The sequence below is a fragment of the Podarcis bocagei genome (genome assembly GCF_964188305.1).
Source record: "Podarcis bocagei genome assembly, chromosome: 7".
Taxonomy (NCBI): Eukaryota; Metazoa; Chordata; class Lepidosauria; order Squamata; family Lacertidae; genus Podarcis; species Podarcis bocagei.
Window position 1 is genome coordinate 87238129 of NC_138132.1, and position 25986 is coordinate 87264114.

Consider the following 25986-nt stretch of genomic DNA (forward strand, 5'->3'; position numbering starts at 1 on the left):
TGGGCGTTTCTTGAACCTCTTCCAACATAAAAGTTGTTTGACACCCAGTCTCCTCCTCCTCTCACTGCGCGGGAGTCTTCTGCGCAGGGAAGGCGTGGGTAGCGGAGGACCTGGGCTCTCCTCACTGATGTCCAGTGAAGAGTCCTGGAGCCCTCTCTCCAATTCCCCCGTCTGCCCCCCTTTATCCCTGGTGTTGCGCTGATTGGCTTCCCCCTCTACTGAGCTGTTTCTCCCCCTGCTGCTGGGTCCTTCGCCAGCATCATCTGGGAGCCTCCCCTTCGCCTCTCTCTCCGATGTCAGTTCCCTGACACTATATGATCCCCAAAAATTGTTTAAGGCATTTTCTCCTCTCTCATATGTTATCCCAAAGGGGGGAGGTTTTTCACCAGCCAGAAGAACAAGGCTTTTTCTTGCTTATATGTTACAGTGAAAATAGGCCTATCTCAGGAATGTCTAGGCCTAGGCGGGTGAAAGATAAGAGCAAGGTTGAATATGTGTTATTCTGGCCCCAGACGGGGGAAAGACTGAAGACAAGGAGGGTAATGCAGGAGACAAAGCCCCATTTTATTGCTATCAGTATAAATCACATGTTTTACATTTGAACACGTGTCGAGGTTCACGGCGTGGAGAGGCTGGTGCAGGAAGAAGGGGGTAAGCAAGCCCATATAAGGACATAGGTATTATTCTGCAAATGTATAAAAAGGGCTGGCAAGCCCAGAGAGGGCGGGCAGACATCAGGCAACACGGGTCTGTACCATTATTTTGTCATGACAAAAATAAAAATGATTTTACTGCTGTCAAATTGACTCTTTGAAGCGAATTCGGATACAGTGGTGCCTCGCAAGACGAAATTAATTCGTTCCGCAAGTTTTTTTGTCTAGCGAATTTTTCGTCTTGCGAAGCACGGTGTCGGGAAAGTTTTGGAAAAGCTTCAAAAATCACCAAAGTCTTCAAAAACCTCAAAAAAGGCTACCACACCGCGTTCTATGAGTTGCTCCTCGAAGTCAAGTCACAACTGTATTAACGGTGTTAAGAAAAAGGAAACAAACTTGCAAGACGTTTCCGTCTTGCGAAGCAAGCCCATAGGGAAATTCGTCTTGCGAAGCAGCTCAAAAAACGCAAAACCCTTTCGTCTAGCGAGTTTTTCGTCTTGCGAGGCATTCGTCTTGGGGGCACCACTGTACTCCGAAGGGAAGGAACTAAGAAAAGGTCTTTCACCTAGAGTTGAGTAAGGCAGCTTTCTCTGCTCCTACAGAGAAAGGCAAGGCAAGCAGGGTCGTTCGGGGGTCACCCAGGGATCTCAAGGCCAAACTTGGCTTTGATGCAGATCTTTCCTGACATAGAGCCCACCGGGCTCTTGGTCACTCTGCCACCTCTTCAAGGTACAGGCTGTGCTTCTAGGAACTCCTTTGTTCCTACTTCCCTCCCATCTTCCCCTCCGGCAAATCCTTCACTTCCCAACTCCAGTCCTAATAGACAGCAATGGCGCTGGGAAAACATGAGCTGGAATGCAACAATCCAACACCAAGAATCTGGAGGCTCCCCATGGGAGCATATTCACCCAGTGCTTTACCAGTTGCACTGGCTCCCAGTGGAGTATAGGGTCAAGTTCTCGGTGCTGGTCTTGACCTTTAAAGCCCTTTGTGGCTTAGGGCCCTCGTATTTATGGGACCGCCTCTCCTGGTATGCCCCGCAGAGGACCTTAAGGTCCATGAATAACCATAGTTTAGAGGTCCCGGGCCCTAAACTAAACCACTGGGGCCAGGGCCTTTTCAGTGATGGCTCCAACCTGGTGGAATGCTCTGTCCCATGAGACTAGGGCCCTCCAGGATTTAACCTCCTTCCGTCAGGCCTGTAAGACAGAACTATTCCGCCTGGCCCTTAATTTGAATTCAGCCTGATCTTTTATTTCTCTTCTCTTCCCTCCCCCTCTGAGAACCGCTCTGAGACCCCACAGCTAATTCTCCCCTAGCTGCCTCACTGGCCCAAGTAGGACCAATTCAGCCAGCTAGCCCTGGAGATTATCTAATGCTTATTTCCCCTAAATTGATTTTTGAATTTTATTGTTATTCATGTTTTTATACTGTATTTTATGCTGCTTTTACAATTAAGTATTTTAAATTTGTTGTTAGCTACCCTGAGCCCGGGTTTTGAACCGAGAAGGGCGGGGTATAAATAAAAATGTGTTTTTCTTCTTATTATTGGAGTTGTCACCGCAGGTTTTCCTGGCTGCATTGAGGGCTGGGGCTGGAGCAGACTGCCAGGGTGGTGCTCACCTCCCTCAAGGTATGGCAGGAGTCACGCTGGGGGGCAGGCTGGCTGGCTGGCTGCTGAGATGACCCACAGCCTGGCTCTTGAATGGGTTTGCTCCCTGTCAGTCAACAGAAAGGCTTCCAGCTGGATGCCTCTTCCTCCCAGCCATGAGCTTCTACAGATGATCTAATCTGAACCATGAGCTTTGAAGCAGAATGTGAGTCATGAACCTTCGCAGGCCCCTGTCAGGCTGTGCGTGCAAAAGATGTGCAGAGCTGCTGAATCCTGACAGATTCCAGCCCCCATATAAGCACGCATGCACACACAACGAAAGAACGCAACCTTTCTTGCCAAAGAAGAGGAGGAGCAGGGTGCAACGCATCCTTGAGGCTCCGTAACGACACAGCGGAAGCTCAGCTGGTCCTTTTACGGGCTGAGGGTGGGCTGAAGGAGCTGACTGTGGAGGGCACTCTGAAAGCGTTCCTCGCCTGCCCATTCAGAAGTGACACCAAGTGAGGAGAAGGAAAGTTGCCGTGAGGGTTTCTACTCTGCACCATGTGAATGATGTGATAGAAACCCAAAAGCAGGGATCAAGAATTGTTGTTGTTTAGTCATTTAGTCGTGTCCGACTCTTCGTGACCCCCTGGACCAGAGCACGCCTGGCACTTCTGTCTTCCGCTGCCTCCCACAGTTTGGTCAAACTCATGCTGGTAGCTTTGAGAACACTGTCCAACCATCTCGTCCTCTGTCGTCCCCTTCTCCTTGTGCCCTCCATCTTTCCCAACATCAGGGTCTTTTCCAGGGAGTCTTCTCTTCTCATGAGGTGCCAAAGTCTTGGAGCCTCAGCTTCAGGATCTGTCCTTCCAGTGAGCACTCAGGGCTGATTTCCTTAGGAATGGAGAGGTTGGATCAAGAATACATAAGAGCATTCCTGTGGTTTCCAGTAACGGATATTCAGAAGCATTGCTGTCCCCCAACCATGGAGGCAGACCATAGCCATTGTAATGGTTCTAGGGGTTGCTTGTGTGTAAATCAACGCCACCCTTGGCTGGTTGCCTGAATGAACCCTTTCTGTCTGGACAGCCACTCGCCCGTGACTGTCTCAATCGCTGGCAGAATCCGTTAGTGGGCGTTTCTTGAACTTCTTCCAGCAAAGAAGCTCTTTGACGCCTAGTCTCCGCCTAGCTTCCCTGCGCGGAAGCCTTCTGCGCAGGGAGGGTGTGGGCATTGGAGGACCCCTGCTCTCTCCACTGGTTCCCGGCGAGGAGTCTTGGAGCCACCTCGCCGATTCCCCCATCTGCCCCCCTTCTCCACTGGTGTTACGCTGATTTCCTTCCCCAGAAGATGTACTGCTTCTCTCCCTCCCAGGACGCTCTCCGGAATCGAATCCCTCTGGAGCCCTCCCTCTCCCTCTGGCTCTGATGGCAGTTCCCTGACAACCATCATGGCCAGCAGCCATTGACAACCCTCCCTGCCATGAATTTGTTTAACTCTGAACTATGTAGTATCATCAGCAAACTCGTCCACCTCCTCACTGCTCACTCCTGACTCTAGACGGTTTGCAAAACAAGTTTCAAAGCACAGGTCCCACTGCAGGTTCTTGTTGGATGCCTCCCTTCAAAGAGTTTAAAATCTGCCCTGCGACCGTTATGGCCTGGGTCAAGTTCCACCCTGGATGAAGTGGAGCCCATTTCTTTTGCATAGGCCCTGCTTGCCTCAGAATGTCCCCCAGTGCCTAACAAGTAAAGATCCTTCCTGCCGACATCACTGTCTCATCCTCATATTGAGAAGACACAGCTGTGCCCGTCTAGCTGCTCCTGTGTGTGGAACTGGTAGCATTTTATGTGGGATGTGAAACACAAGAGCAGTCAAGTACAACATTCCTAGAGTGAACATGTTTACACATGGGGAGGAATGTTTGTCCAGCCAAACTTCCTGTTTCCTTCTGGGCTGGGACAGACTTCCTCTGCATGTGACTGGAGGTGGGCGTGGCCTCACCTGTGCAGGTAACGAGAAAAGCACAGGGCAGAGCAGCCATCCCTCTCTCTTTGACCACATGCATCGAAGAAGCAACATCTGCTTAGCCAAAGATGCTGTCTTGACTTCCAGCCAAGAGAGGACAAAGGGACTGTCTCCTTATGAGATAGTTTCCTGGTGTATGTTACTTTTCTAAGCTAAGTCTGCCTTCTGGGATCCGATTGTGAACAGAATGCGAGTGAGTAAACTCTTTTTATACTTTTATAGAAGACTGTGTCCTGTCTTATCTTTTATGAGAGAATAAGGGGGAAATACTAGAACAGTTATTATAGAGGCTTTAGTGAGCCTGAGCAAACGCATCCGCTGTGAGTTTAAAAGGGGGAATGTTACTCTGCTAAATTGTGATCTTGTTAACACAAGTTGGAAAGGCTATAATCAAACAATATATCCTCTCCTGCATCCCTGAACATCCTCACATTTTAAAGATTATACCTTGGAGGCCCTGGCTTCCAGCATCTGACCTAGTAACCGAAGTTGTGGTTCCAGGACCCCAGAACTACATTTCCACTTTGTCATTGGTGCCAACATGCGCCTCAACCCCTGACTCCTCCCCAGTGCTATGTACCAGAGACATTTACAGAGCCTCCCAAACTGCTTTTTTCATAGTTCTCCTCCACCCCTTATAATATAGCTCAACTCTGGATGTCTTCATTCGGCCAAAAGGCTGGACTCTTTCCTTGATTTCCCATGAACAGTAAATTCATTCCTGAATAGGCAAGGGGGTGGGGTGGGCAGATAAAAGAATAACTCAGTGGTCTGTACTAATCTGCCGCAGTTAATAGCCTTGAAGAATCCTAAATTACTGTCCCTTGGGCCTGAAATAAGCTGCATCCCTGATCAGAATGAGATCAGGTATTTAGCAGCATTAAGGACTTTTAAATGTGCAGTTGATGATGCTGCAGCCTGGTATTTGTCACCAGGCTAACTTAGCCAGGAGATGTTTTGGAGCGGAATTTTATTTTACTTTAATGTTTTGTACCCTTGGGAGCTTGTCGTACTTAAAATGGTGTTTCATTACAGTCCAGGTTATCAACTAAATGAGACATGTCTCTCCTACCGTGTGATGCTTTTTGATAATTGAAGGAGGGGGCAGCAGTGTGTTAATGAAGATGCTCTAAATTGGCCAAAAGATACCTGAGCCTCCCACCCCCTTCCTGGAGTCTGTAGCTAACAGTAGATTATTGAGGTGGGCTGTGCTAGTCTGGAACATGCCTTAAGTCCCTTCCAATTCTTTTTATTTTATTTTAAAGAATAATACTTTATTTAGAATTCAACAATAACAAGGAAAAAACCACATCAATTCATTACTGTCAGAGCTGCTTCCAGATCCTAGCTCACAGAGGATCACGCTAGCCAGCGTTCACTTTATAAAAGTCTTTATTGAGTTACAGTTTCCATTCTCAAGCTGCTGCGTGCAGCTCTACGTCTTATGGGTTAGACCGGCGAAGCTCCGTCTGAGTCTCCGCCCCCTGTACACCAGCTTAATACCCTAGCCTTACTCCACCTTTTCCGCCTGACCGTTCTTCTCTGGGTCCCTCTGCCCCCCGCGGTCTCTTCCTTCCTGGACTCTTCTGACGCTGACCCCCCGGACCCTTCTGTCTCCTTGCGTCGGGCTTTAGGACCTGGCTCCCTTTCCGGGCTGCTTACTGCGCCACCTTCCTGTGCATTTGAACTTGGCGTGCGCGCCCAACCTTCCACTTTCCGCTTAACCGTTTCTTCGCTCCCCGATGGAGGTGTGGCCACTCCTGACTCATGCCCTCCCCCCTGCTGCGAGCTGCCAGAGCTCGATACCTGGCGCCCTTCCTCTCCACTGCGCTCTGTTGGTGACGCTGGCCCCGATTTCCAACTGCTGCCCTCTGAGCCCCCTCTGGACCCTTCTTCCTGGGGTGTCCCCCTAGGCTCCCCCCTTGCTCTGGCCATTGGCGCTCCTTTCTGTGAATCTTCTGATTCACTGGAAAGACTCGGAGATCTCGGGTCGTCGTCATCACTCATCTTTTCTTCGGCCTCCTCCCCCTCGCTCTCTGTTTCCTCCCTTGCCCTCGCTTCTGCTCCTGAACCCCTGACAATTACAATTAACCATTTTTAACAATATATAAATAGTAAGAAAAAAAATTACACATCACTTTGAACGTACTGAAGTTTTCATATTACACTTTTATCTCTTTATCTCTTTCTTAACAGATCAAAGAGAAAGATCAAGAAAGGAGGCACAAAAAAGAAAAAAGAAGAGGAAGAAGAAGGGGGAAGGGGGGGAAGGTGAAAAGGAAACAAAACAAAACAAAACAACAATATTATAAACAACAACAACAACAACAACAACAACAACAACAACAACAACAACTCTGGGCGGCTTCCACGGAAACAAAAAAAACACTAAAATATCACACATTAAAAACTTCCCTGAAAATAAAAACATTTGACTTTCAATTAGATTCGTTGTGTTATTATTTCTACTGTTTTTTTCACACACAGTTCCAGATTATTGTATTGCTTTCTTTGTTTTCGTCAGATATCAAAAAACATTATACAGTGGTACCTCCAGTTAAGTACTTAATTCGTTCCGGAGGTCTGTACTTAACCTGAAACTGTTCTTAACCTGAAGCACCACTTTAGCTAGTGGGGCCTCCTGCTGCTGCTGTGCCGCCGGAGCACGATTTCTGTTTTCATCCTGAAGCAAAGTTCTTAACCTGAAGCACTATTTCTGGGTTAGCGGAGTCTGTAACCTGAAGCGTATGTAACCTGAAGCATATGTAACCCGAGGTACCACTGTATTTGTTGTTTTACAAGCATCATTCTATTTCTGCCAGGAGATATTTGTTATTGTAATGTTTTTCCAGATGCTCTTTAAAGATTTTCCATTCTTTCTGTACTTTCTGTTTCTGTACCTTCCAATTCTTGGGGTCCTGTAGCTAGTGAAGGCTGGAATCTAACAGACAACCTTCTTTGTAAGACAACAACATTGGGTAGTCAAATAAGTGTCCTTATCAGCATCCCAAAAGAATGAGCTAGGTTGCAAGAGCGACAGCTGAGTGATGGGGCCCTCCAGGCTAATGGGTGGGACTCCACCCTCACCTAGCTGCTAGGTAGGAGAACAAGGCATGGGTGACCTGGGCTGGAAGCAGGTTGGAAGCTGGACGCACAGAGACCAGCTTGCTCTGTGCTGAATCCAAAGCTGTGACTAATGCAGAAGCAAGATCTTTTGAGGTGTCGATGCGTGAGCCCCGCCATCTTATGCTCGGGTTTTATAGATTTGTAAACAAAACCCGCCAGGCTTTGGGGAATCAGATCCTTCCCACGGTGGCAGCCAAGAAGCAGAGAAATGATAAAAGTTCTTACCAAGCAATTTATTCAATAATTCACAGAGAGTGATGAAGGAATGCAGTCTTCCCTAAATAATGGCATTGCTCCAAGTAAGGTCCCACCCCACCATGTCTCCCCTATTCTACATCACACCTATGTTGGCTAATCTGAGCAGGGACGCGGACTTATAAAAAATATTGGGGGGGGGGCCGGGAAAGCTCATGAATAATAAATAAGCTCATGAATATGCAAATAAAGTGGCGCCGCCTCCTCGTGAGCGAATAGGGGAGAGCGTGCTGCGCCTATTAATCAGCTCCGAAGGAAATTGGGTGGAGCTTTTGCTCGGGAGGGAGGGCAGGAGGCATGCAGCCCGACCCTGTGCATTTTGGGCTGGGGGAGGGGCGGCGGTGGCGCTCTGCTGGAGGGGCGCCGGAGATTATTGGGGGGGCGGAGCCCCCCAAACGAATTTTTGAGGGGGCTCGGGCCCCCTTAAGCCCCATGGAGTCGGCGCCTATGAATCTGAGCTTTCTGCCTCTGAGCTCTCTGTTCTACTACCCTCAATGCTTGCCTGGTCCTGGGAGATATTTCCTAGCTTCTCCTCTCTGCAGCCTCGGAACTATGCCCTTCTGCAAACCACTGTTCTAAATCTATACTGTCCTCCTGTTCTTGGGAAGGCTCAGGAGAAGGGGGGGGCGGTCCCCACCATTCCTCCTTGGTTCAGCCCCTGACAAAATTATATATCCCCAAAGCATCACAGAGCTTCATTCCAAGGAAACGGAACCCGAGTAATTGCCTGGAAACCCTGGAGTCTCTCAACATTGCGGATTGGGGTGCTGTGGAACAGAATTTACTCAATATCTGCTGCTGTGAACCTGCTGAAGGATCGGACCCACTTTCTCCATTGTTCTGGAGCAGCATCTTTAGCCATTACACTTGGCACAAAGTTGGGGTGGTTTCAGAGACGGATAGGGCCAAAGATCAGTGGCAGAGGACCTGTGTTGCAGGATTATTGTTGTTGTTGTTTAGTCGTTTAGTCGTGTCCAACTCTTCATGGCCCCATGGACCAGAGCACGCCAGGCACTCCTGTCTTCCACTGCCTCCTGCAGTTCGGTCAAACTCATGCTGGTAGCTTCGAGAACACTGTCCAACCATCTTGTCCTCTGTCGTCCCCTTCTCCTTGTGCCCTCCATCTTTCCCAACATCAGGGTCTTTTCCAGGGAGTCTTCTCTTCTCATGAGGTGGCCAAAGTCTTGGAGCCTTAGCTTCACAATCTGTCCTTCCAGTGAGCACTCAGGGCTGATTTGCTTCAGAATGGAGAGGTTTGATCTTATTGCAGTCCATGGGACTCTCAAGAGTCTCCTCCAGCACCAGAATTCTCCTCCAGCATCAATTCTTCGGCGATCAGCCTTCTTTATGGTCCAGCTCTCACTTTTAAAGTCTCCAAATTCAAGGTAGGGCTGGGAGAGACCCTGGTCTGAAAACCCACAGGACCACTGCCAGTCCTTGCTCCTAAAAATAATATGGGTTTACTCCAGAATTGCCCCACTTGCTTCATTCACTTATTACAGGGCAGATGGATGGGAAGAAAGGAGGAGCAGAGTGGAAGCACAAGGAGTCTTAATTTTTTTAAAAAAATTCTCTCTGCGTCCACATCTAATCTTCCCTGTTTCTAAAATTTTGCTTTGTTTGATTAAACACTTACAAGTAAGAAAATAAGCATAAAGGTTAGGTAAGGACAACATGGAATGAAATTGACTGTAAGATGTGAATGTGAAGGAAAATTTGGTATAAAACTGATAAGAAAATAAGAGTATTAAGGTATAAGATTATAAAAATAAGATAATAATTAAGCAGAAGTAGTAAATATTTAAAGAACCAGAAGGGGAAGTTGAGGGAAGTCATGGGGAGGAGTTTTTTTCTTTCTCTCTCTCTTTCTTTTATATGACAAATGTTGTATTGTGTTGTTTGATCATAGCTGTCAACCTTCCCTTTTTTTGCAGGAAATTCCCTTATTCCAGCGCTGTTTTCCGTAGCTTCCCACTGCTATCCCAGATTGTTAGATATCTTGTAGACTGTCCGTGGGACAGGTGAGGCTGCTGATCCCTTATTTTCAAATCTGAAAGTTGACAGCTATGTGTTTGATTGAATATAAATTGTAAAAATCCAATAAAATATTTGGGAAAAAAACCCAACTCCCCCCATTTTTTTTAATTGGTGTGTGCTTTTCTTTTTGTAAAACTACCAAAGAATAAAATAAAATAGGGATTAAGGGGTTTTCCCGGGTGGGGGGGGGCATGTATGCTGTGTCTTGTATGCAGGGGGTGGGGGGACAAAAATGAGGGGGTCATAGAGGGTCAGTTGCAAGGGAGTGAGAAATGTCCCTATTTTCCCCTGAGGAATGTTGGAGGTTATGCGCGCCCTACCCTATGCAAAGCATTATGCAGATTAGCGGTTTGCAGGAGGCACAAGGCATGGGTCACCCGGCTGGTTTATGTTCCTTGTTGCCTGTGGCAGTGGAAGGGAAGGGTTAACACCTGCAGATCAGAAGGTGGGCATTTGTATGCGCCAGGCAGCCTAAGAGCAGCCTTTATATTCGCCTCACAAAGGCCATTCTCTGCAGTTGATATAAAAAGGTGTCAGTTCTGGTTTAAGTACTGTATTACCAGCAGAGATTTATCTGCTTCAAAGGAAGGCCTCACACCACCACCCAGGGAACGCAGAGCTCTCCTCCTTATCTCTCTCGCATATACTGGAGTATTTTCTCTGGTGGACTTTTGGGCTTGGAACAGACTCTCCCCCCCCCTTTCTCTATCCTCTCCAATCGCTGCAATTTAAAACAAAGACAGCACACAAGTTGGCCTGGCTTGCCATAGAAATTCCAAATTGCTTGGTTTATCCAAGGACAGGCACAAGCCAGCCCCGCTGCCACACGCCGTGGTCCTCTGTTGCTGGAAACCACAGGAGGGGAGAGGGCTTTTGTGCTTGGATCGTGCCCTTGGAGTTCCCACAGGCAACCGTCTGGCCACCATGGGAACATTGGCCTAATCCAGGAGGGCTGTTCTGAAGAGCCTCTCTGTGTGCCAGCATAGTCGATGGATGGGATCCACTCCTGGATGGGGTGGTAAAGGTAAATGTAAAGGGACCCCTGACCATTAGGTCCCGTCGTGACTGGCTCTGGGGTTGCAGCGCTCATCTCGCTTTATTGGCCAAGGGAGCCGGCATACAGCTTCCAGGTCATGTGGCCAGGTCATTCTGGCGAACCAGAGCAGCGCACGGAAACGCTATTTACCTTTCCGCCGGAGTGGAATCCTATTTATCTACTTGCACTTTGCCGTGCTTTCGAACTGCTAGGTTGGCAGGAGCAGGGACCGAGCAACTGGAGCTCACCCCGTCACAGGGATTCGAACCGTCGACCTTCTGATTGGCAAGCCCTAGGCTCTGTGGTTCAACCCACAGCGCCACCCGCGTCCCATGATGGGGTGGTAGTCAGTGTCTTAAATGGCAGCAGGTTGGGATAGACAGACGGGTAGAAGAAGCCATGAAGACTATATGGGACTTCCATATCTGCATGCTATTGTCAGGGTTGGAGTCAGGCTTGCGTCAGCAGCAAAAGCAATAAATCACTTGAGGCAGTGCAGTTAAATCTTTATTCAAGGAAACAAACCACAGCTCATGCCTGTTAGGATTCTTGCTCCATGTCTGCAGTCATGGGATTGTCGTCTATCACATGACGGTGTATGTTTTCATTCCACAGTGTGGGAAGTGACGGAGACAGAATGTTTTGGTATTACTGTGTTTCCGTGATGTGGGACTATTGTCCTTTGTTCTTTCTCTTTGCTGTCTGATGAGAAAGAGGAAGGAGCTAAGTCAGAATATTCTGAGTGTATTATATGTAAATGTAGTCTAGCCAAATGCTGTGCTACTGAGTTTGTTATGCAAACTGCTAACACTCTGCTGTTCCTAAGCGTGCTAAGGTATCAGTTGCTGTGATGTTCAGGCTGAAGAAAGCTTTTGAAGCTCCTGAACGACCGACCAGGAGGGAGAGATCATGCCAGTTGGCCATGTGTCTCTGCCAGGGTCCTACACACGAGTAGGACGATCCTAACAATGCCTAATGGTGTCAGCAACTTTTTCTAGGAGTTCTTGCCTTGGTGAAGCAGTTACAAGGCCTGAAGGTCTCTGCCTTCCCAGTGTCCACTCAGAAGATTTGGAAGAGACCGCAAGCCAAGCATCATATAGTCAAACAATATTGTCCTGCGATTCAGGAATCGCAACTAAAGAATCCCTGACTGATGGCCATCCAAACTCTTATTTAAAAACCTCCAGTGAAGGAGAGTCCACCACCTTCTGAGTTGGTCCATTCCATTGCCAAGCAGATCTTACCACCTGCTCTTATGGACCAGGACAGCTACCTGCAATTCTTGTATTTAGTAATTGGGATATTGATGGTGCTGTTTTTTCCCCCTGCATCATGAAATTTATCAGGAGCTGGGGTTTTCTAATATGATTAAATCTTAGAGCTAGCAGACGTATTGCGTTCATGTTTGTGATGCCAACTTCATTTTTTCACAGGTTTTGCAGTTTAATATGGAACTAATAAAATGTGAAAAACAGGTCTAATCACTCTGAAAGCAAAATAAGACAGAACAATAATGCAGCCTATATAAATCCAGAAGGGGTGGGTGTGCTAAGTGGGGAGGCAAAAAAGAGATGAGACCTCTCTAGGCTCTTTAAGATGCATCAAGAGATGTCTAGTGTCCAGATCAAGGAAAGTAATAGTACTACTCTATTCTGTCTTGGCCACAGAGCAGGTCCTGGGGAAACACTAGAACTTGCAGACCTCCAGTGAAGGTGAATGTTGGAAGATTCAGAACAGATAAAAGAAAGGACATCTTTACACTGTGCAGAATTAAACAATGGAACTCCATCCCACTGGAGGCCTTAGTGACCATGGATTTGGATGGCTTTAAAAGAGGATTAGACAAATTCTAGTGGGGTGGGGCTAGCCCACCAATAAGTGGTTCCCAAATAGACATAGTCCAGTGGGTAATTTTGTAAAGGGAACTCATTCGCCTCACTTTTAGATGCAATGCCCCAGTCATTCCAGCTGCCAGGACCTTGAGCCATGCCTCAGTTTCCCTGTTGTAAGCCCAGGCAAATAGATTCTTCAAAAGAATGCTACTCTTCTTCAATAGAAATAGAATATCCTCCTAAATGTTAATCAAATCCCTAACAGAAGCTGAGTTACGCTGTGTATTTTCCAAATGATGTGAACAGGATGGTGGTTTTATAAATATATATCTCCCATACATTTCTTTCCATGCTTTTCCACCGAGGCACATAAATTTTCTTTGCCTGCACAATGCATTTTATGAAGCGCGTAAAAATACCAGATAGAAATTATCTGTTTTCCCCGTCCAGCATGTCACTTTTTGGCAAATAGATAACAAGAATCTGTTTCATTCTTTCCCTGTTTGCTGCTGAACGGCCCACTATAAATTGAGAAATGGCTGGAAAAATCATTTCTCTCTTGGAAAAGCCCTCCCCTCAAGATGCTATTGTGAGCAGCATTAAGTACAAGAGACTCCTCTTATGACTTGCCCAGAAGGCGAACGAATCCGATTTCCTTGCTGATCGGGCTTCCTGCTCTCATTCGGATGGAGAGAACAGCCTGGAACCACATGAGGGTCTTTCCACTGTGTATTTTCCACATGTGGATATTCAAGAAGAACAATTACACCGGATTTAAAGGAGAGGCCATGAGACAAGTTGGCTGTCTGTGAAAGGGGCTGATTGGCAGCTCCCAATCCCATTCCATCAAACGTGCAGCACAAATACTTTACTTTCTGTCTAATTCATAATCTGTAGCCATGCCAGGTGATTTAAGGAATTAGCCAAGAAAGGATATTGTAACTAAACATTTTCTGCCAGCAAGAGCCATTAGACAGTGGAACGGACTCACTCAGAAGGAGGTGAGCTTTGTTGGAGGGTTATAAACAGCCTGACTAAACCTTAGGAAAAACTTACTGATGGTAAAAAACTGTTTGACAATGTAACAGACAACCTCATCAGAAGTTTTCAGCAGAAGTTGGGGGGCACATGTCTCAGGGATTGTTTAGCTGTGGATCCTACAACCAGATGAGTCTTTCCAACTCTACAATGAATTTATGAAGGGTGTGACGATCGGGGACTAGATGGCCCTTTTGGTCTCTTCCAATCCTACAGTTCTAAAATTCTATCTATGATACAGAACTGAGTGGTTTAGCTGTCATGGCTCCCACAGGGCTGGCCCCGAGAGGGCATGGAGATCTGCACCACACAGATCAGCTGGGAATAAACAGTGTGGATTTGAGAGACTTGTACAAAGGGGTTTTGCTTGACATGCAGAAGCCCCCTGTTTCTCCAGCATCTCCATTAGTGGCTCGAAAAGATTCGCTTACAGAAACTCCCAGTCAGTGTAGACAATATCTAGAACAATGCAACAAAGGGGGGTGCCATAATGTTGGAAAGAAACAAGGGAAGGCAAAGGGAGAAAGGGAAGAGAGAAGGCAGAATGGCAAAGGTCTGAGGCAGAAAGGGGCTTCCGTGGATGTCAGAAGGTGTAGGGTGGTGTGTGTGGGAATGTTCAGGGATGCAGGAGAGGATATATTGACTGATTATATCCTTATCCAACTTGTGTTAACAAGTTCCCAAAATATCAGCAGAGTAAAACATTCCCCTTGATTTTAAGTTTGCAACGGCAGCGTTTGCTCAGGCTTGCTTAAGCCTCTATAATAACTATTCTGGTAACTTCCCCTTTATTCCCTCTTAAAATAGAAGACACGACACAGTCCTTTAAAAAGTATAAAAAGAGTTTACTCACATTCTGTTCACAATCAGATCCCAGAAGGCAGATTTAGGCTTAATGAAGTAATGTACATTTAGAATCTGTCTTATAAGAAGATACAGTGGTGCCTCGCAAGACGAAAATAATCCGTTCCGCGAGTCTCTTCGTCTAGCGGTTTTTTCGTCTTGCGAAGCAACCCTATTAGCGGATTAGCGCTATTAGCGGTTTAGCGGATTAGCAGCTATTAAAGGCTTAGCGGCTTAGCGGCTAAAAGGCTATTAGCGGCTTAGCGGCTTAGAAAAAGGGGGGGAGCGAAAAAAAATCGGAACACTCGCAAGACGTTTTCGTCTTGCGAAGCAAGCCCATAGGGAAATTCATCTTGCGAAGCAGCTCAAAAACGGAAAACCCTTTCGTCTAGCGGGTTTTCCGTCTTGCGAGGCATTCGTCTTGTGGGGCACCACTGTAGTCCCTTTCTCCTCTCTTGGCTGGGAGCCAAGAGGGCATCTTTCACTCAGGAGAGATGTTGCTTGTTCAAAGATGAAGATGGCAGAGAGAGATGGCAGCCCCTGCCCTGCGCTTTTATCATTACCTGCACAGGTGAGGCCACACCCACCTCTAGTCACATGCGGAGGAAGTCTGTCCCAGCCCAGAGGGAAACAGGAAGTTTACCTGCTGGCTGGACAAACATCCCTCCCCATGTCTAAACATGTACACTCTAGGAATGTTGTAATTGACTGCTCTTGTGTTTCACATCCCACAGTGTGGTCCCAAATGGGTTCCAAACAACTAATGCCCTTTGGCTGTTCTGGCTTACTGTGGGCTAATGGAACTGGTCTAGTCACATCACTTAGTCATCAGAACCCAAGAAAATAATCTGCTGGACCAACTCCATCAATTCCAGAATTCTGTTCTCACCGTGGCCAACCAGATGCCACAAAGGGGAAACCTTCACAAAGGACCTAAGCAAAAGAGCCCTCTCCACTCCTGTGGTTTCCAGCAGCTGGTATATAGAAGAATACCTCTGACCATGGCGGTGGAGCATGGCCATCATGCCTAGTAGTCATTGGTAGTCATTTCCTCCAGGAATTTGTCTAAACTAGGGCCCTGCAGGACTTGATCTCCTTCTGCAGGGCCTGTAGGATGGAGCTACTCCACCTGGCCTTCAGTTTGAATTAGCCTGATCCTCTATTCCCCTTTCCCTTTCCTTTTCTATGAAGAAACCCTTTCTGGAACCCCACATTTAAATTCTTCCCTGGTCTCCTTGCTGGTCCTAGTAGGACCAACTTGGCCAGTTAGCCCTGGTGATCATTTGATGTCTACTGACTGGGTTCCCCCCCCAAAAAACCCCCGACCCTTGAATTTTAGAATTTTATTGATATTGATGCTGCATTTTATGTTATATTTTATGCTGTTTTAAAGTCACATTTTAATCAATGTTTTATATTTGCTACTATCTGCCCTGAGCCCGGTTTTTAAACCGGGAAGGGCAGGATATAAATAAAAAATTATTATTATTATTTATTATAAACCTCATTTAAAGCCATCCAAGTTGATGTCCATCATGGTCTCCTGTGGGAGCAAGTTCCATAGTTTAACTATCTGCTCTGTGATGAGCAATTTCTTTCCATAATGTGAGAAGCCAATCTTCAAAGAAACATGGATGGACACTATGGAATAGTCTCCGGTCCAAGCCTCCCTTGAAGTCTGTTTGGGTTGGATCCAGGAGGCCACTCTCAAAACTTGTTTTGAGAAGGCACTGGACTCCCAAGAGATGTTACCAAAGAATGAAGTCCATGACCCTTTACTGCTGGAGAAAATGTGAGGAGCAAGGCTCATTTCTTGCGCATGTGGTGGGAATGCAAGGTAGTTAACCAATTTTGATCCTGGGTGTTGTCTTTTATATCAAATACCACTCAACAAAACTTGCTTCCTGACCGCTCTTTGGCTTCTCATTCCTTGCCATGGCAGGGGTATTTAAATACCACCTGATAAATGCTACTTAGTAAAACAAGATTGTAATTTGGCACACTGTTTTGCTGTTGTTATTTGATTCCACAACTCTGTATTACTTTTCCTCTGTTAAAAGGTAAAGGTAAAGGGACCCCTGACTGTTAAGTCCAGTCGCGAACGACTCTGGGGTTGCGGGGCTCATCTTGCTTTACTGGCCGAGGGAGCTGATCTTTGTCTGCAGGCAGTTTTTCTGGGTCATGTGGCCAGGATGACTAAGCCGCTTCTGGCGAACCAGAGCAGCGCACGGAAACGCCGTTTACCTTCCCGCCGGAGCGGTACCTATTTATCTACTTGCACTTTGATGTTTTCGAACTGCTAGGTTGGCAGGAGCAGGGACCGAGCAACGGGAGCTCACCCTGATGTGGGGATTCAAACTGTTGCCCTTCTGATCAGCAAGCCCTAGGTTCTGTGGTTTAGACCACAGGGCCACCCACGTCACTTACCGTAACTGTTTCTTCAGTGTCTACAAGCGCTTGTATAATGATAATACAGTGGTACTCCTGGATGCGAACGGGATCTGTTCTGGAGCCCCGTTCGCATCCTGAAGCGAACGTAAGATGCGTCTGCACATGCGCAGGTCGCATTTCGCCGCTTCTGCGCATGCGTGCGATGTCATTGCGCATCTGTGCATGCGCAAGCAGCGAAACCCAGAAGTAACATGCTCTGTTACTTCTGGGTTGCCGCAGAGCGCAACCCGAAAATATTTAAGCTGAAGCGTATTCATCCCGAGGTATGACTGTAATAATAATAATAATAATAATAATAATAATAGTAGTAGTAGTAGTAGTAGTAGTAGTAGTAGTAGTAGTAGTAGTACAGTGGTACCTCGGGTTAAGAACTTAATTCGTTCTGGAGGTCTGTTCTTAACCTGAAACTGTTCTTAACCTGAAGCACCACTTTAGCTAATGGGACCTCCCGCTGACGCCGTGCCGCCGCTGCACAATTTCTGTTCTCATCCTGAAGCAAAGTTCTTAACCCAAGGTACTATTTCTGGGTTAGCGGGGTCTGTAACCTGAAGCGTATGTAACCTGAGGTACCACTGTAGTAGTAGTTTTAAAAGGAATAAAACAAAAGGCACTATCCACTGTGTGAAAAAGGACGTTTGTCTGTCCAAGTTTTAGGTGACTCTGGGAAAGTGTGTGCAGGAGTGTTCAGCCAAGAGCAGCTGTCCAGCCCCCTCAGAGTTAACAGAGCCGGCCTCACCAGTGTTCTTTGGTAGTCCCGAATTCCAGAGTTTCCAATCCATCACTGCAGGCAGATTGTAAAGCGTGAGAGAGAGAACCTGGGGGAAATGATGGTCTTTTTACGGCTCTGAGCTATAGAAGCAGGTATGCATTTGTATCGAGGGAAAGGAGAGATGGAGGCATTATCTCATCTCTGAGAGGAAGTTGCAAGGAGCGAACTGAACCAGGATGGAGCTGTGCAGTGGAGGGGGGGGCAAGGTCTTTGTCTTTCCTTCCCTCCCTTGACAGATCCCTGCTGATGGCAAGCATCAAGATACAGCTCAGGCCAGGAATGTGTGCTTCATTAGGGAGCCTGGGACTCCTTGCGCAGGTGAGTCCGTGCCTGCAGGAAACAAAGCACAAAGAAGAAGATCTCGCCACACCCCTCTCAGAGGACAAGCAGGGTGTGTGTGTGAATGCACCTGGCTTGGTGTCCAGAGACTCATACTGAAGCTTAGAAAAGCCTCCAGCGCTCCTGAGGGCACCAGAGCTCTCCACACCTGCAGAACAGCCCACAGGCGCTGGAGAAGAAGACTTGGAAAGACCATCTTTCTTCCTCAGCTGCGGTGAAAGTTACAAGCAAATACGTTCTGTGCATGGAAATATGGTTGCCATAAAACTTTATGGCCCAGTTTCCCGTGACCCAACCTGGCCATGATCTCATAGTCCATTGAAAACAAGTGCATCATCTGCTCACTGGAAGTCTGGAGAGCTTTTTCCCCTTACTCTGCTGTGCTCCAGGCAGCTCAGATTCTTAGCTCTATGGACCGTGGTCTGATCCTGCTCTGCCAGCTGGGGGTGGTCTGTGGCTATCTCAGTCAGGGAACCCCCATGACTGTGCATGAGTCACCTAGCTCCAAGGGGCAGTTAAGGTGCCCCCAGCCCTTTGGGGCTTCATAGAGGAGGTGAGAATAGATGAAGAGTCTTCTGCATTAGGCCAGTGGCCCATCTGGTCCAACATCCTATTCTCACAGTAGCCAACCAGCCCCTTGTGGGAAACCAGCAAACAGGAGCAACTCTCCTCTCCTGCAGTTTCCACCAGCTGGTATTCATAGTCATCATGCCTAATAGACCTCTCCTCCTCCATGAATTTGTCTAATCCTCTTCTAAGTCGGAGGTTCGGTCCAGTATATCTGAAGGAGCGTCTCCACCCCCATCGTTCTGCCCGGACACTGAGGTCCAGCGCCGAGGGCCTTCTGGCAGTTCCCTTGCTATGAGAAGCCAAGTTACAGGGAACCAGGCAGAGGGCCTTCTTGGTGGTGGCACCTGCCCTGTGGAATGCCCTCCCACCAGATGTCAAAGAGAACAACAACTACCAGATTTTTAGAAGACATCTGAAGGCAGCCCTCTTTAGGGAAGCTTTTAATGTTTAATAGGTTATTGTATTTTAGTGTTCTCTTGAAAGCTGCCCAGAGTGGCTGGGGAAACCCAGCCAGATAGGCAGGGTATAAATAATAAATTATTATGATTAGTAGTAGTAGTAGTCACCATGCTAACTATCCAGACTGCGTGGGCCAGAAAAAAGCCAGGGAAGTCCCCAAGTAGGAGTTCCGTCACAGAAAAAAGAAAGAGGGGGAGGGGATCAAGTTCTTAGGTTCTTAGCAGTGGCCTCTTTCCTCCACAACGTAACCAAGCAGCTCAAAATCTCCCCTGGTCATTTTGCTGAGCTTTTCTGCCACCTCGAGCCGAGGCACACTGCAAATCAGCCTTGCTGCCGCTTGCTGTATGTACATATGGAATGAGGTTTATTTATGAGAGGGAAAGAAGCCATAAAGAAGACTTACGATGTCCAAGAGGCCCTGATTTATGGAACTGAAAACTTCAGACTGTTCGTCAGCTGAGGGAATGACAGCTTCTGACAGGTGTCCATGAATAAATCCAAAAGTTTTCCTGCCTGCAGCCGCCAGTGGCCAAATACTTCAGTTGATTTGAAAAGCCTCCACCTGCCATGGTCTTTAATACTTGAAAGAGGGAGGAGCGAGAAGGAGGTTGTGGCATGGAAATGGCTCCTCTCCCTCATAAAATCACAGGATTGCAGAGTTGGAAGGGACCCAACGGGTCATCTAGTCCAACCCCCTGCAGTTCAGGAATCACAAATGAGGAATCCCTGGCTGATGGCCATCCAATCTCTGCCAGAAACTTCTGATGAAGGGGAGTCCACCCCTTTTGAGGTAGTTCATTACACTGTCAAAAAGTTCTTACTGTCAGGAAGTTTTTCCTCAGGTTTAGTCCGAATCTCATTTCTTGTCATTTGAATCCACTGGTTCGGGTCCCACTGTCTGCAGCAGCAGAAAACAAACTTGCTCCATCTTCCGTGTGACATTCCTTCAGATATTTGAAGGTGGCTCTCCTATCACCTCTCAGTCTTCTCTTTTCCAGGCTAGACATGCCCAACTCCCTCCACCATTCCTCATAAGATGTGCTGGTGCCATGGGTTATCCGAGAGGCGAGGTCCAAGTCTGGTCCATGGTCAAAGGTGCAACGTGGAGGCAGTCCATAGTAGCTGAAGCTGGGTGCAGGGCAGGGAGTCGGGTGAAGTCAGGAACAGGCTTGCAAGCAGGGAGCCAAGGCGGGTCAGGAGCTCTGGCAGGAAAGCAGGACAGGGTTCAGGCAGGAACTAGCAACCAACAATGCTGCTCCCGCAACTTGGGACTGGGGCTGGCCAGCTTTTATCTGCCCCAAGGCATAGGGCGGCCCTGATCCTCTGGTGACTCGCCTCTCCTGGCCTGGAGGCGAGCACTCCTCCTGCGGGAACTTAGTTCCCTCCACCTCTCTGCCCTGAGCCTCTGCAGCTCAGGAGAGGCTGGAGGGTTACCGGACCCAGAGGCAACCTCAGCTTCCCCTGATGGGGCTGAGAGTGGAGCACCTGCAGGCAATGGGTCCTCCATCACCTCAGGAGCCAGAGCAGACTCAGCTGGTGCCTGCACCTGAGGACCCAGCACAGGTGAGGACCCTTCAGGCTCAGGCCCCAGCCCCGGCTCAGCTGGTTCTGGAGGCGGGGAATCCTGTGCAGGCTGGGATCCCTCAGGTTCAGCATTTGAGTTTGAATCCCAGGCCATCACATAAGGCCTGGTTTCCAGACCCTTGTTCGTCCTGGTTGCCCTTCTCTGCGCATGTTCCAGCTTGTCAAGATTCTTCTTATATTATGGTTACCAGACGTCCCCGTTTCCTGGGGACAGTCCCTGGATTTACAAATCTGTCCCCAGACAAAATCCGTCCCCGGATTTCATTTAATGTCCCCGGATGCATATTTTAAGTGTTGTAGATTTATTAGTAGGGAATGAATGTTGCGTGATTGGTTCAATGCCACAAGACACATCATATGGGGACGACTGGTGAGGCAAAATGGCGGATGCTACAGCAGCGAGCAGCTCCTGAAGCCAGCCAGAGCCAACTGCACTACCAGGCTGACTCCAGGCTGCTGAGACTGCTGCCGCCGCTGCCACTGTCAAGGGGGTACTAGGGACGCCCGGCGCATCAACTTGGGGAACCACTGACATCCCCCCCACGACCCACATCGAGCTGGGAGAGAGAGCACCTGGCCACCCAGCTGACTGATCAGTGGCACTCCGGGGCCGACGCAGGGAGAGGGAGAAGAGGAGGAGAAGGAAGAGAGAGGAAGAGGAAGGAGAAAAAAGAGGGGAGCCCCAACCTTGCCGCACCACTGAGGACGAGAGGTAGGAGAGCACTGGGAGAGCAAGGACATGTGGCTGAGCCCAGGCCTGAGCCGAACCTACTCCACAGTGGCTAGCGCTCCAAGAGAGCAGGCCAGGGCCCAGAGGAAGGCTGTGCAGCAGGGGAGACCACAAAAGAGAAGATATTACAGTGGTACCTCGGGTTAAGTACTTAATTCATTCTGGAGGTCCGTTCTTAACCTGAAACTGTTCTTAACCTGAAGCACCACTTTAGCTAATGGGGCCTCCCACTGCCACCGCCACAGCACAGTTTCTGTTCTCATCCTGAAGCAAAGTTCTTAACCCGAGGTACTATTTCTGGGTTATCAGAGTCTATAACCTGAAGCGTATGTAACCTGTCACGGGAATTGGGGTTGCTTGTGTGTAAACCTCCAGCTGTTCCAAACTGCTTTTGGGGGGGTTGTGTCTTTCCCTGACTGAGCAGCTTGGGTGCTGCTGCTGCTCAGTCGCTCGACGAATCCGTGAGTGGGCGTCTCCTAAATTTCCTCCAGCATAAGAACTCCTTGACGGACAACCTCCGCCTCGCCTCTCTGCGCGGAAGCCTTCTGCGCAGAGTGGGCGTGCCGAGTGGTGGTCCTCCACTCTCCTCACTGACTTCACTGGAAGAGTCTCGGAGCCTCACCTCCGAGCTGCTCTCTGCCTCTCCCTTCTTCCTGGTGTCACCTGGACTTTCTTCCCCAGATGACGTTCTCTCTCTTCCCTTACTCGTTCCCTCTCCTGCAGAATCTGGGAGCCTCGCCTCTCCCCTCTGCTCTGATGTCAGTTCCCTGACATCCCCCGAGGTACCACTGTACTTCTTAATTTTTTTAAAAAAACCCCACAAAATTTTAAAAAACAAAAAAGTGTCCCCGGATTCTTTGAAAAAAATCTGGTAACCTTATCTTATATTGCAGTGCCCAGTAAGATCTGTTTGAGAGTGGAACAGACTCCCTTGGGCGGTGGTGGCCTCTCCTTTCTTGGAGGTTTTTAAGCAGAGGTTGGAGGGTTTACCTGCGATCCCTGCATTACAGGGGGTTGGACTAGATGACCATTGGGTCCCTTTCAACTCTGCAATTCTGTGATTCTATCTGGGCACAGTACTCCAGGCATGGTCTGACCAAGGCAGAACAGAGTGGTACTATTATTTCCCTTAATCTGGACACTAAAGCAGGGGTCAGCAAACTTTTTCAGCAGGGGGCCGGTCCACTGTCCCTCAGACCTTGTGGGGGGCCAGACTATATATTTTTTTTGGGGGGGAATGAATTAATTCCTATGCCCCACAAATAACCCAGAGATGCATTTTAAATAAAAGGACACATTCTACTCATGTAAAAACATGCTGATTCTCGGACCATCGACGGGCTGGATTTAGAAGGCGATTGGGCCAGATCCGGCCCTTGGACCTTAATTTGCCTACCCATGCACTAGAGTTCTGTTGTCGCAACCTAGAGTTACATTCACTTCCCCCCCTGTTGCTGCTGCATCATATTATTGACCCATGTTAAACTTGTGTTCTACTAAGACCCTAGAACAGATCCTTTCACTAAGAGCATACAGAAAGAATAAAAATATCTAGGGCCCTCCAGATGGAAAACACTTCACAGTGATAAATCAGGATAACCCTCCCTGCCCCACGGACTTTTATCCCACTCTCTGATGGGCACTGATTTCAGACAGGTCCCTGCCCCCCCCCTGCAGACCAAATAAAGGATGCCTTGTGATTCCTGTATTGCCTTTCTATGATTCTATGTATACTGCACACGAAGGACCCAACATCCAGCATGACTCCTCTTGCTGAGTGTCTGCATCCCTAGAACATTTTATCCCTTTCTTGCTTGCCTCCTGTCCAATTAGCCCAGGCTGACAAAGGTCTAACTATGTAATCATGAAACTAGCCTTGCTCAAACAGTGGTGTGTTTATTCATGTGTGTTTCTGAGAACTGACCTTGTTCAGCAGCAACTCCTGTCTTCATTAGCATTTGGCAATAGAAAATACATGGCTTCCTTTGCATACTTGACTTTGTCTTGATAAAAACACACGCTGCACTTTACAGGAATAATGGTCTCTTTGTTTAGAGATTAGTGCTCAAGTTGTATTTAAATGGCTCCCAGAGAGAGCCCATAATCCTAAAAGGTACAAATCCCAATAGCATCAGTGTAGAACCATAAGCAATGCTAAGTTTTTGTTGTGGGTTTGGAAGGTTAGTCTTTCCAATTTTTTTAGGGGGGGGGAGCGCTGTACCCGAAGATGGTCAACTCTAACTAGAGGAGATTGCGGAACTGCTTGGGGTTTCTTTGTAAGACAAGAACCTTAGCTGGCCAGTTGAGGGTCCTCATCAGCATCCCAAAAGAATGAGCTAGGTTGTAAGAGCTACAATCAAGTGATGGCATCCTCCAGACCAGGGGTCCCCAAACTAAGGTCCGCGGACCAGATAAGGCCCAAGGGACTTGTTTATCTGGCCCACCGCGACCCACCACCACCTGCTGCTGCTGCCCACTCTTACCGGCACTGCGCTGTGCAGCTGCCCACTTCCAGGTCGGAGGAGCCCCAGAAATAGCTTGTGCGCACGTGCAAGCGTTATTTGCACATGCACAAGCATTATTTCCGGTGCACATCCGGGTTGGAGGAGGCCTGTGCACATGCGCACAAGCTGTTTCAGGTGCTCCTCCGACCCAGAAGTGCACCAGAAATAGTGTGTGCACACGCGTAGGGGCATATGTTCCCCCGCCCCCTGGCCTGCCGCACAATTGACGCTGCAGACACCGGCCCGAGGCGTAGTAAGTTTGCTGACCCCTGCTCCAGACAAATGGACGGGTCTTCCCGCCACAAGCACCCATAGCTGCTAGGGAGGAGAACAATAGCCAGGGAGAGTGTGGGTGAGCTGAGCTGGAAGAAGGCTGGCCGCTAGAGACACAGAGACCTGCTAGTTCTGTGCTGAATCCAAAGCTAATGGAGAAGAAAGATCTGGGGTGTGAATGCTGTGAGCCCCTCAGTCTTATGCTCGGGTTGTGTGTTATTATGTCTCGAGAGACAATGGAGTGCGCCTCCAGGGATGAAACCAAACTGCTGTGTTAGCAGCACCAAAGTGACCTCCCTGGGGCACAAGCCTCCTGGTCCGCCCAGATGACAAGACCTCACTGACGTGGTCCAAAGGAAAGCAGAGCAATACATTTAGCACCAGCTTGGCTGCAGGAGCTGCTGGAAGAGGTGTACAAGGGCACCATCCAACCACCTTAGGGACTCCACTCTGGATATGTGTATGACTTACACTCCTTAGTGGGACGCGGGTGGCGCTGTGGGTTAAACCACAGAGCCTAGGACTTGCCGATCAGAAGGTTGGCGGTTCGAATCCCCGTGACAGGGTGAGCTCCCGTTTCTCGGTCCCTGCTCCTGCCAACCTAGCAGTTTGAAAGCACGTCAAAGTGCAAGTAGATAAATAGGTACCGCTCTGGCGGGAAGGTAAACAGCGTTTCCGTGCGCTGCTCTGGTTCGCCAGAAGCGGCTTAGTCATGCTGGCCCCATGACCTGGAAGCTGTACGCCAGCTCCCTCGGCCAATAAAGCGAGATGAGTGCCACAACCCCAGAGTCGGTTATGACTGGACCTAATGGTCAGGCGTCCCTTTACCTTTACCTTACACTCCTTAGCCTTTTCTTATCCCAAAGATATCCCACATGGCAGGGGAGGTTTGGGACCAGTGTTTTCCTTCTCCTAGGTTGAATAGTCTCATCTACCCCTCACTTTCCTCTACAGCGTGTACAGAAACCACCATCTTTATGGTTGGACCCACTCTTAGTCTCATCTGCTCATTCTGCCAGAGCCTGTCTTTACATGCAGGGGAAGTCTTTAACTCAGTAAGGGTTTGAGACCCATTGGCTACCCTCATCTCGTTTAGCTGGGCAGTCAAAGCCATTCCTGGGGTGTGGCCGCCGTTGCACGCTAGCAGCTTCTATGAGCTGTGTAAATAAAACCAGATATCCTAAAGACACCAGTCTCTGTAGGTCTTCATAGTAAGGAAGCCAAAACCTAGATAAGCATCTTGAACCCGAGGAGTGTCTCAGCCTCTCAGAGACTGAGGTGGTGTGTCATGCTATCAGTGGCAGACCTTCAGGTCTCAATTTTCAGTGGCGCCCCCTACCTCTCACCTTCCATTCTATGTCATAGTTGTGATGCCCTCTGCAGCAGTCCACAGCTCTGCACCCAGTGTACCAAACCGGTTGTGCTTGCCTAAACCTGCCACTGATGCTATTATTGCAATAAAGCAAAGGCCAGCAGGCCAGCATCCTCTTGCCAAAAACGGAAGCTCCCTGTTTTCAGTTGAGCTTTGCTTGAGCAACATGAGCTTCCTGTCCTCTGGAGGGTTCAGACAGCCTTGACCCTGCCTTCTGGCTTGTCCTGTGGCTCTAGCCTTGGCTCACCTCTGACTATCGCTCCTAGCCAAGCCCTGGCATCATGAACATTAGAAACTGCTCCAGATTTGGGCAGCCCAGGGCAGATTCACATCAGCATCACCTCTCTACTGTCTGGAGCAGAGAAGCAACTCTGTGCTGCCTGGGGCTCAGAGAAAGGATGGCAAGTGCATAGAACAGGGGTCAGCAAACTTACCGTGCCTCGAGCCAGTGTCTCCAGCGCCGATTGCGTGGAAGGTCGGAGGGTGCGGGAGT